Raw genomic sequence first — 12,520 nt, 5'->3', positions numbered from 1 at the left:
TGGTAACTTAGTTTTCAAATCAGCGGTGCTGTTTTTCTTTCAGCAGTCTTTCTTTTGTGAGACAACCCTGAGTCTTCACAAGAAGGTCTGTCTTTTCCATTGTGTATATGTGTTCCCAGAATTCTGTGAAAACCTCACAGATAATTTGACTGTCAAATAGTGGATGACACTTTCACAAAGCAGGAAAATTTGCCAGGGAAATTTCTTCAGTTTCTTCGTTATTATTGTTCAGTCGCTAAGTCATGTCTGACTCTTTTGGGACCCTGTGGACTGTAGCCTGCCAGGCTTCTCTGTCTGTGGAATTTTCCAGGCAAGAAAACTGGAGTGGATTTTTCCTTCTCCAGGGGATTTTCCTGACCCAGAGATCGAACCCCTGTCTCCTGCATTGGCAGGTGAATTCTCTACCACTGGGCCACCAGGGAACCTCAGTTTCTTTTACCCAAATACAAAGTAAAGGGTCTGCCTCTTCAAGTTCTTACGATGAAATTGTAAACTTGTCTCCTGCTTTTTTTTTACAACTTGCTTTTTTTTTTTTTTAAATAAGGGTGAACACAAGCAGTCTCTTTTTTGCTTGCAAACCGAAGGGCTGAACTATATGCTTTTGACTTAATTTTTAGAGCTGAAGTTTTGTTGATTTTGGATACCTTTGCTGTTTTTTTCCCCCTTTCCTCTTTCATTAGTGTGGTCATGTTTGGAGTCTGCCAAAGATGAGGCAAAACTAGTGTAAGAGGTGCACACAGGCTTTTAAGTGCTTTTTCATTTAAACATAGCACTTGTAAAATGTTTGTCATAGAATTCTACAACTGAGAGAAAATTGTGGGTTTTTTCCCCCCCTCTATTTGCAGACAGAACCTAAGCCACACTAATTTACTGAATGTTCTACCTGACTGAATCCTCTAGGAAAAAGAAATACGTCACTGTAGACTACCAACTGTTAATTCTTTAAAAATATATTTTGAATATTCTTATTAAATACTTAAAAAATATGTTATTAATAAATTCAGACTCCTGTCACTTTTGGAAACTTTTTTTTTTATGTCAAAAAAGTTTTAAATGCTGCGGTTTATAATGTAATCCAAGAGTTAAAGATGTCAGAGATTTAAGAAATGAGATCAAGGTCTCTGTTATCTTATTCTACTTCTATGTCATCTCTTTTCTAATCATTTTTTTCCCCCAACTGCTTTGAATATGGACACTCAATACGTTTTTGTTGTGTAAATGAATTGAGAAACTGCTTTTTGTGTTTTTAGGCTACAACTTTCAACTCTACTCATAATGTCTTAGAAAACGGGTTGAAGGAAGAGATTTTAGAAAATTAAGCAAAGGATCCAACCCACAGCATTCTTATACTTTTAAGATCCAAATTCATCATCTGTCATTATATAAACAATCAAGTTAATAATTCTCTTCTAAATCTCACCAAAAAAGAAAACCAAAAACTCCTCAAGTTGTTCTGGAAGCCAATAATAAGTTCTTAAGAGTTCAGCTACAAGGTATATGCCTGTATCAACATGTGCGTTCTACAAATGTCAGCTATGACATGAGTATAGTGTGATATGAAAAAAAATATATCAGAACTATACCAGAACATAAAATATCTAAATCAGAATTATGTCTTTAAAGAAGTCTGTTACCTTGGCAAGCTGTATATTTAATATCACATTGCTGTTAGTGTACCAAGAAATTTGGTGTTCTTTTGGAATTGCCTTTACTGTTTATGGCACTTAAAATTATTTTTTTTTTATGTTCTTGAGTATTTTGGAACTAACCATTAATAAATTAATTGGGTGATGTTGATGGAGTTAAAACTATATGGAGTTAAAAATCAAGTGTAATCATAATCTAATGAGATGATTTTTATGTGTTGTTTATACACCAAAAATAATGAACAAAGGATTTTCAGAAAAGTTTTACACAGAGGGGCATCACTGGAATAAGTTTATCTGTCTTCCTGGTTGGGTCTATCTGCTGTTCTGGTTTCCCGATGATGTCTGTGAGTACTGTGTATGTCTGTGTGTATCTCTTCTATCAGTGTGTTCTTGAATTCTTTTCTTTGGACCTTCCTGTTTACCATTGTCCAATATAATGTCACAGAGCAGCTGCTGCTCTTTGATATACATCCGTGCAGCCCAGCAGAGTTGTTCCAACAAGCTTTGTTTCATTTCTGGTGGACAAGGTGGACCCACTGCTGAAACGTCACCTCAGGCTCTCCCAGTTGGACTAAAACTTCATGCAGTATTGTGTTATGTTTAGAAAGATATCCCAATCTTAACTGATCCATTTTTCTCTGTTCACTTCATCAGGACTTTGTATCTTGATCATCTCTTTGATTTTATCTATCAAAACTTCTAGGAATGCAAGTTTTTTCCTACGGCCTTCGTGCATTTTTACTTATCTCTATATTTATCAGTCCATTTGTGGTGACTGTGTGCTAACTGCACAGGAATCTTGATTGACATGTATGCCAGCCTATGAATGGGCTTGAAGGGTCCCATTCTCAGTGCCTAGTGCACGGACACGATGCTGTGACAGCTCTGACAAAGCCGTGTCTGACCTAATTCCCATCACCAGCTTGAACAAAGTGGGCCTCCTGAGAAATATAGACCCCTTCCGTTATTTTATTCAGCTAGGTTTATTTATTTTTGGTTATGTGTATTTTGCTTTTTCAAAAGTCTTTATTTGGCCATGCTGGGTCTTAGTTGCAGCATGTGGGGTCTAATTCCATGACCAGGGATCAAACCTGGGCCCCCTGCTTTGGGAGTATGAAGTCTTAGCCACTGGACCACCAGGGAAGTCCCTATTTTATTTTTTTTAATTGGAATACAGTTGCATTACCATGTTGTGTTATAGTTTCCTCTGTACAACAACGTGAATCAGCCTTATGTATGCATATATTCCCTCCCTCTTGAGTCTCCCTTCTACCCTCCCTCATCCCATCCCTCTAGGTCATCACTGAGCACCAAGCTGAGCTCCCTGTATTTTATGCAGCCAAGTTTAAAGATGGAAGAAGGTACTTGGAGACTAGTATCACTATGTTCCAGGTCTCTAGGAAACTCATAATTCAGCAGGTCATATAATATAAAAATTATCCTGATGGAGGTCCAGTGCCCAACCATCACTGATTCAAGTTTGTTTACAGCCAAGATATTTTTTCTTAGATCGCTAATATTTTTTCATTTTGCTTTTTCCTCAGTATTTTCCTGTATACATTAGAATATATTGCATGGAAATGAGTTTCTCCTTCAGTCCTTATTTCCTCGTTATGAAAGTGAAACCTAAACCAAAACCCCATGACAGTGGCTTTCGTCATGGCCAAGGAAAATTCATTCCATTTGGTAAGGTCTGAGCAAGGCATTGTCCTTATTAACAACTAGATTAATTTTATTGCCTAACACTTACCATCCAGAGCTCTTTTTAAAATGGTTTCACATTCCTCCTTCTCATTCTCCATCAAAGAACATTAGCCCAGTGTCGATCTGGATCTTTATAGTATCAGCCTGTTCAAGTTCAGCTAGTTCTTTGTAAACTTAAAATTTTGCGTTTGGCATTTGTTTTGTGGTTACCATTACGGTGTTACGTTTTCCCATGAAGCCAATTCCAATGACAAACCCGAAAATCGACTGAGAGTTGGATTTGTGGCAAGTGTTAATTTTGTGATGATTGCAAGAGATTCAAGAATCATCTCCTTGAAACTTGCTGTATTTTGTGTTTTTAATGATCCCTCCTAAGTCACGCTTTAGAATTTCACTTGTCTGTATGCAGCTATGCTTTTAAATATTCGGAACCCTCCTGTACAGTCACTGTGGATGCCAGAATTATCTTATCTCCACAATTCTTGGCTTCCTGTGCTCTAGAAGCAGGAAGAAATAGCCTCTTTGAAAGAGAGTGGAACAGGAACACTTGACTTTTTTTCTTAAAAAAACACACAAATAAGTGGCTAGAACCTAACTCAGCCCTGGCTCAGACCCCCTCTCTTTTGGTGAGTAATTAAGACCACATTGGCTGCCATTGCAGCTAGCAGCCCCTCACGGGTGCCTTTTTCTGCTCATGACCTTTGATCTCAGTGACCTTTCCTGGGGTTAGTCCTAGGCCCTTTTCATTGTGTCGGAGCTGAAGTGGCTCATGTGCAGTTGATTATTTCTTTGCTCGTTTGGCCTTTTTGGTGCCATAACTCCAAGTCACTTCCATTTGCTTCCTCGACTTTTGATGGTCCACAGTGAAAGGAAATGCTTGGGGAGGCAGCAGGATCAGCGTGTCTGCTCGGCTGACTTGATTGAGGCTCCGGAGAAGGCGGGGAAGGGCTGTGAGGTCTGTAGGAGTCAACGGTTTGAAAAACTAGGTGCTCATAACTGCGTGATCCTTCCGAGCTCATGGACGCAGATACCACCAAGAGCTGCGTTTCCATTGGCAGCGGGGGGTGGGGGGGGGCGGGGGGAGTCGGGGAGGGGTGGAAGGGTGAGGGGGTGTGCTGAGTTCTGGTGAAAAGAGAGGTCTGCCCATTGTTGACCCGGCCTACATGCTGGACATCCTGAATCTCTGCTTGCACAAAATTTACACACTCATTCTGCCCTCAAGCTTTGCAGCAGGTCGCAGAATGCATTCTTGTCAATTGCACATGAGTGCTGGAAAGGATGCTCTGGTTTCTAAAAGCCCTGAGAATAGCCCCCAGAGAGGAACATGTTGCCTCTTAGAAGCTGTATTTGCTGCCACTGGACTTAGGAGGGCTCTTTCTTCCCTTCTCCTTCCCTCCCCCTCCTCCTGCCCCCACCCACGCCTCCAGTCAGACCACTGAAGGATGCCTGCCGGCTGTTGCTCTTATTTCTTGGGACCCCATGTGGGCAGCCTGAAGACTGTCACTGATCAAAGGCTGCAGGGAAGGAATGTGTCTGGTTACCCTAAACCGTGGTTGGTACCTTTGAAAGGTATACGGGGGCGTGAAAGTCCAGGGACATTTGGGAACTCATTTTTAAGATGTCTTGAGTGTCTGATTCCATCCCTGGAATATAATTTTCTGTCTTTTCCTCTTTTGTTAAGACAAAAAACTTTTAATCAGTAGCATTGATCATGAGCATTATTTTTGAGAGAGGAATTGGTACCCCTTTAAAGTTGATTTTATTTCATTTTTAGGTTTTAGCCCGAGACTCCTTCCCCCTTAGGGAATCACAGTTTCTCTGTCTGCCCTTGCCTCCCTCATCTCTCTTTAGCTTTTCAGCTTGCCTGCTAGGTCTTTCCTAGAGTTTCTCTTAGATCCAACTCAGCTTGTTAGTTCCACATCTTAAGATGCATCCTTTTCATTCCCTGCTAACTCCAAACAACAACAACAAACCACTGAAAGCCCTGCTGTTTCTCGTGCATTTCCTGTCTTAGTGAAGGCACTCATCCACACACTCTTCCACGTCCGAAATCTGGACAACAGCCTCAATGCCTTTATTTATGGCTGAAGCCAAAGGGAAACAGAAGTGAGCGGACAATGGATTCCAAAGATGTCTAAGAGATGTATTCCTTCCCAGTTCACATCGTTCACTACCCAAGTTCCATCAGTCCCACCTCCTAAATAGCTTTTGAACTTGTCCATGTCTTAACATTAAAAAAAAAAAATCTTTCACATGTATCCCCTGTTATCTCTCTAGTACAGGTCCCCTTTCCTTTTCACAACAGCCTCCTAAACCCTCTTCAGCCTTTCTCCACATGGCAGGGTAAATGGTTTGTCAAAGGCACAAGTCTGATCTTGACTCTTGCTGCCTAAAAGCTGTTAATACTCGACTCGGGGGGAAAAAGCCAAACGCTATAACCTGATTTATTTTGTTCTTGATACTCTGGCATCTACTCACCTATGTGGCCTTGTTGTCTCCCTGTCCTAACTGTCCACTCTAGTCTATTCTTCCTTACTCTTTGTGTCTCTAATTCTGTGCACACACTCTTCCTTCTGCTTGGAATATGCCACTCCCCTTGCTTTTTCTCCCTGCCCCCAAACTTCTCCACCTGACTCAACTAATCTTGTATCCTCTGGGATGTCTTCTCAGCCTCTGAGTCTTGGTTGGGTGACACTTCTGTTTTTCCAGTAGCACCTGTGCTTGCTTTATTCTGTGGCTCATCTAACCCCTCCTTACCTACTTTAATTCCTGAAAACTTGTATACCCTAAAAGCCTTGCTTCCTTATCTTCTCTTTTTTTTTTGGCCACACCCTGTGGCTTACAGGATCTTAGTTCCCCAACCAAGGATTGAACCATGGGCCCCAGCAGTGAAAGCGCCGAATCCTAACCACAGACTGCCAGATAATTCCACTAAAAGCCTTGCTTCTTAGTGAAAACTGTTTCCATTGATTTTGATGGGGGAAAAAGTCATGACATGTTCCATCCCAAACCAGGAGAGCTAAACTATTTTCACAGATAGAAAAGTAAATCAACTTAGCAATAAAAACCAATTTGTGTAGGTGATAAACAATATTTTGAAAGCAAACAGATAGTTTCTTCCTCAATATGTTGCAATGAGTTTATTTCATTTCGCAAAGGAGAAAGAGAAGACTTGAGGGTGCTGGCTGGTGAAGGAGGGCTGGTGAGGAAGTCCTGCAGAGGTGGGGGAGTCCGGGAAGTGGACTTGGAGACAGGAAGTTCTTTAAAGCATGTAGTTACCTTCCATTCCACATGGCACTTAAAGTCATAGCACACAAAAGCCCCTGATGGCAGAATAAAGGCTAAGCACCAGAGTATTCCATAGTCGTGAAAATGATGTACTCCTGCTGCAGGCAGAAGATTAAACATTTACCATCCTTTGTTTTTTGGTATCTGTTCACAAAATATCCAAATAAATATAGCAGGCCATTCAAATTCCTCTAGATAGTTTCTGATAAAAACTGTGGCATCATATAAACGGGTGGGTGTATCTTTGCCCACAGCTGTCCAAATTCCATTGTTTAGTTTCTGATTGAAAAAGTTATATAAAAATTTATACCAAATAGAAAGAAGCCATCCACTCCTTAGGTACAGCCATCATTTAAAACTGGACATTTAATTTCCAAATACATGGGGTTTTTAAAGTGTCTTTGGTATTAATTTCTCATTTAAATGCTTTCTTCTCTGCAATCACCCTCTGTTTTCTCAGTCTTCTAACTTTATTGAGGATTTCAATGGTCAAGTCAAAGATCTCTCTTGGTAAATGTTGCATTGCATTTGAAACTATGTGGGGTATTTTCAAATATCTTTTGATATTGACTTCTAACATAATTCCACAGTGATAAGAGAATAGACTCTGTGATTTCAATATTTAGACCATGAAATTTTTGCATCTTGTTTCACGTCCTTGGATGTGTTCCAGTGTCTCCTAGTTTATAGTCTATGGAAATTTGAGTAGAATTTGTATCCTACTGTTGTGTGAAAATTGAATAAATCTTGATTCTGTTGAGTTGGTTCATGGTGCTTTTCAGGTCTACTGTAATCTTCTACTTTTCCGTATGTTCATTCTGTTAATTTTTGAGAGTTTGATATTGAAGAAACTCCAACTAAAAATCTTAATACTTAAAATTAACTGTAATATATAGTGAAACTGTATGTAACTTTGTTTCATATTTTCCAAATCTCCTGTAAGCGTGTTACCATTCTTTCATAATTTAAAAAAGAAAGAGAAAAAAAGAAGCCACCCACACATGCAGTAACCTTGCAGGGCCCTTGTGGCAGCAAGTTTAGTTGTTCTGGTAGGTGAGTCAGTATTGGAAGGGCTTCTCGAGTTGTCACCTGTCCTCACCTGATTTGAAGCATCTTGAAGGCAGCTGTCCCGCTTGTTTCACCCCTGGCTGAGTTCCCAGGACAGCACAGCCCCTGACACGGGGTAGGGAGGCACTTAACGTTTGTCAAATGAAGGATGGAGTCCTCTGCTTTGACCTCTTTCAATACTTTTTACATTCTCATTTACTTATTATATTTTTCTTTATTTCAGAGTTAATGAATTCAAGCCCTCTTTTCCAAATGAGACTGCAGTATCCTTTAGCTCAGAAATTACGCCTTCTGCATCTTCCTCATCTTTGTACCTCTCCCAGGATCTTGCCCCAAGTAAATACCCTCCATATGGAATTAATTGATTGAATGAATATTTCTTGGAAAAAGTAAGATTCTCTGAGAAGTCTGTGTAGGAAATATTGTTTGCTTAGCTAAATTACTCAGATATTCAGAATGAAGAAAACTTGGAGAGATTTAAAGTTGCTTGTGATTAAGGTCAAGGTGGTTCAATGGGTTTAGAAAAAGGTTTTTGACTTCCATAACTAAAATTGTGCAGAATTAAGCAGTATCTAGTAAAAAAAAATTTTAAGTATTTTTTCTTTTGTTTAGTTATTGCCAAAATGTCATTTTTTTCCCTCCACAGTTGAGAAATAGGATGCTTTGAAATAATTTGAAAATAAGAATTTTTTTTTAAGGAAGGAAATTACTATTTTATGAAGAAGATGCCTTTAAAAAAGAAAACTAAGAATGTTCTGTTTTGAAGAACAATACTGATCCCAAAGCCGAATTTTTTGTTCACAAATTAATCACAGTTATTCCCTAAGCCTCAAAGAAAACTCTAAGAACATCTGATACAGGAGTCTAGGGAGGGGATAATGCAGAGAGGCTGCTTTGATCATCCTTAGGAAAGCAGAGGCGTTCCTTCAGAAACAGAGGAGTCAAATCTAGAAATTCAGGAAAGACTTTTCCCAAAGGATTATTCTGGCAGCGTGTTGAAAAGGGGTTATAAAAGCAGCAAGTTCACAGCCTGAACAATAAGTTAAATAAATGTTAGGGAACTATTTCCTTTCTTATTCTGAGATGAAGCATACCTTTAGTTTCCCCTTGCCGACAGAAATTCTCCTCAGCCTGGGATGGCTTTAAAGTACAGTTTGTAATGGAAGACAAATTGCCTTCTCTGTAGGCATGCGGGAAGGGCTTAGAGAAAGCCCTGAAACTCGGGAGGTACTAGCTAATCTTTAGGTCAGGACTCAAGGAGCAGCACTTGGGCTGTCTGTTACTCTTCTTGTGATCAGGGATGTTTGTTTGTGAGGTTGGACCTAGGTTGCCCTTGGTGGCTGTTGAGTATAATTTCAGGCTACCTGATGAGTAGGGCAACGGAATCCAGGTCCTTATTCTGAATATCACAGTTCTCAACAAGCTGAGCAGGCCTGCCAGGGATAAATATAAACCAAGTCAACAAATATTTAGTCAGTAACTGTTAGGGTTGTAATTCCTCTCCAGCCACCCGAATTAACTGACAGAGTGTTAGCCTCATAGAAACATGGGCATATTCCTGTGCCATAGTGTTTAGGTAGCAATAATGAGCTGTGACGTTCTAAAGGACAGCTGTAAAGTAACTCACCAGATCCCATGCTGGGGTTCAAGTTGACTCTGGAATTTGTTTCACTGCTTTTCAATAAATAAATAGTTGAGGAAAGATTTGGCAAGAGGAAGAAACCCTCCTCCTTGTCCTCATCGTCTCAGGAAAGTGTATGCTGTTAACAAGTTGTTTGAATGTTTACTTTGCCTTGACTGCCCAGCAGCGGTATGTCAGTTCCTGCCCTTGAAACAGGGGAGAATTCAAATAAACCAAAAAAGGCCTTCACACAGCTGGCCCTTTCTGCCGGTGAGTGGTACTGTAGTATTTTCTCCCACTTTTAAAAGAGCTCATCAAGGAAACAGGTAAAAGGAAGTCCTTGAACTGATAGTAGATGAACTTGAGTTTGCAACTTGGAGATTTTGGAGTCTGTGGTGTAGAGAAGAAGCAAGCAGATCCTGAGAAGTACTTGATGTATTCAAAGACATTCTTAAAATGCCTTGCCTTGGGTTACTATACCCAGTTTTATCAGTGGTTAGAGTTAACCTTTCTTTTCACAAATAAGTATACATGTAGAATTCTCACTACTGAAAGGTCATTAGTGTAGCTCTGGCCTTACATTTTGTTGTGTTCTGTAGTCACAAATTCTGTATCCTGGCCAAGCAGGAATATGGGAAGTGGAATTTGTCATCAAAATAACCACTCTTTGGATCTCTAGCCTAGCAATTATACTTGGTATACAGTAGGTACTTACTGTATGTTTGCTGATTTTTGAAATCATATCTATGAATTAATAAGTGAATGAAGGAATAAAAATATAGCTAGGTCACACAGAATTCAGTTAAGATAACAGTTCTCATTAAATACTACTTTGTTAAGGTACTTCTGGGAATTACATTCTATGAAGGTATTCCTTTCATTTTCAGAAACATCAAGTGCCTCTTTTCTGCTAGGCATTAGAATTTGCAAAGTTCAATATGGCATCATTCTTGCCTTTAAAGAGGACACGGTTGTGTAACCAGATAAATTGCAGAACAGAGTAGTGAGTGCAGTGGTAGGCAGTGACCAGGGTATAGAGTTAGCACAGAGGAGAAGGAATAAAGCATATCTGGAGAATGGCATGGACCTTGTGAATATTCCTAATTTATTTGTCTGGTTTATTGTTCATCTCTCACACAGAATGTAATGTATACATTTTTTTGTCCATTATTTTTTACTTACATATGTATTTAAGGTGCTGTAACCCCAGTTCCTAGAATAGTACCCAGCATATAGTAAACATTCAAAGGGAGGTTCAAAAGGGAGGGGAGATATATATATATATATATATACCTATGGCTGATTCATGTTGAGGTTTGACAGAAAACAACAAAATTCTATAAAGCAATTATCCTTCAATTAAAAAATAATGAAAAAACTGTAAAAAAAAATTCAATAAATACTTGCTGAATGAATGAATAATTTTCCTTCTGAAAGGAGTTTACCGATTTTATTTCCACCAATGAGATATTATAGTGATTTTTACCCACATCTTTACCAGTGCTGGGTTATGTGAAACTTCCTTTTTAGCTTTGTTAATGTGTTATAGGATTTCTATATTAAAAAAAGAAAAAAAAAAAAAAAAAAGACCCCACAAAACCCAATATTTCCATGGCTGTCAACTATCCATCCTTAGCAGTTCGATTTTTCTGCTGCCATTTATAGCAATGGGCTTCCCTGGTGGCTCAGACGGTAAAAGAATCTGCCAGCAATGTAGGAAACCCAGGTCTGATCCCTGGGTCGTGAAGATCCAGATGGCCAAAGCATAGCTATTGAGCAACCTCTTCTTCAGCTGTTTTCCCCTCTCTAGCCCTCCCCATTTCAGGAAACAGAACTTTATTCTGTTACATCAAAAGCTAAGAGTTATTCTGACATCTCTTTATCTCGCCTTCTCTACCCAAGCCTTCAACAGATTCTGTTGATTTGCCTTTAGAGTCTGCTTTGAATCTAGTGATTCAGTGACTGCCTCTGTTGTATCTGATGCACCCTATAGACCAATGAAAGGCAGTCCCTTATTACATCTATATGTTTTGGTCCTTGGAGCTTGTAAAAGTTCTAGAAACAGTCTTATATTTTAAAAGAAATAAGGCAATGTCCTGATACAGAGTTTAACAGGGCAGTATAGATGAGAGAATCCTTGTGACATAAATGAGACAAAATACTAATTCTATAAATGAGAAAAGGTAAACAGCTCTTTGAATGAAGCAGCTTGGTCCATTGAAAATTCAATTATTCAGATCCAAATTCTGAACTCTTGGAGACACTGCTGTATGTTACTCTCCCAACTCTGCTCAGGAGTTGGTGAGTCCAGGTAAGAAGAGAGAATGGCAGTTTGGGGGACTGAAGCTTTTCTTCATCTTAATCCTGTGAATCACTGGATTCAGTGGCTGCCCACCATTTTGCAAGCTTTATATAGAGTGCATCAAATACAAGACAGGCAGCCACTAACGCAGTGCTTCCACCAGCTTGTTCACACTCCTCCGTTCCTGCCCCACTTCAGTCTCGTCTGTCCTCCAGCCAGTCCTCTTAAAGCATAATGAGACCCCATTACTCTCTTCTCTGAGTCCTCCAAGGGCCCGCCGTTGCCTTGAGAATAAATGCCAACATCTTCACCATGGCTTTTGAAACTGGGTGGGATCTAGCCTGGCTTTCCTCTCTGCTCTTTTTCTGGCTCATCCCACTCTCACCACAGTGGTCTTCGCATGTTCTGCAGAAGGCTCAGTCCCCACCCAAGTCTGCCCTTGGCTTTCTCTGTGCGATCCATGAGTCCCCATCTGAAAAAAGGGAAGAAAACCAGGAGTACCTACCTAGCTCATAGTGGTGTTGCAAAGGTTCAGTTAATATATGAAAAGCACTGAGATGGTGTCTGGCCCGTACTAAACACTGTATAAACGTTAGTTATAATTTTGTTGTTTTTGTTATTGTTTGTATCTTAAGGAATGTAGAGAAGGAATGCGTTTTGGTTGAGTTTTAGGTGGTTGTGAGTTGTACAAACAGAAATGGGCGAAAGGCCGTAATGGATTCATTTGGAATGATTGGGTCCGTATAAAATAAGTGTCTTAGTATCTTGGAAGAATGAGCGGAACTTACAACTTTAATGTCTGCAGATTATTTTGTGAACTGGGAAGATGTGGATCATTAAATGCCTTGTATTTGATGCAGTCTATATGAAGCTTGCGAAATTGAAGGC

General features: G+C 39.7%; 1 protein-coding gene across 1 annotated transcript in view; it reads left to right on the top strand.

Moving 5' to 3' along the window:
- CDON (cell adhesion associated, oncogene regulated) overlaps positions 1–12,520 on the top strand; it is a 103,163-nt gene that overhangs the window by 18,551 nt on the left and 72,092 nt on the right. The gene's annotated exons all lie outside the window — the stretch shown is intronic.

The sequence above is a fragment of the Cervus canadensis genome, chromosome 29 (assembly GCF_019320065.1).
Source record: "Cervus canadensis isolate Bull #8, Minnesota chromosome 29, ASM1932006v1, whole genome shotgun sequence".
Lineage (NCBI taxonomy): Eukaryota > Metazoa > Chordata > Mammalia > Artiodactyla > Cervidae > Cervus > Cervus canadensis.
The sequence above is the reverse complement of the archived record's forward strand: the minus strand, read 5'-3'. Positions and strand labels throughout refer to the sequence as shown.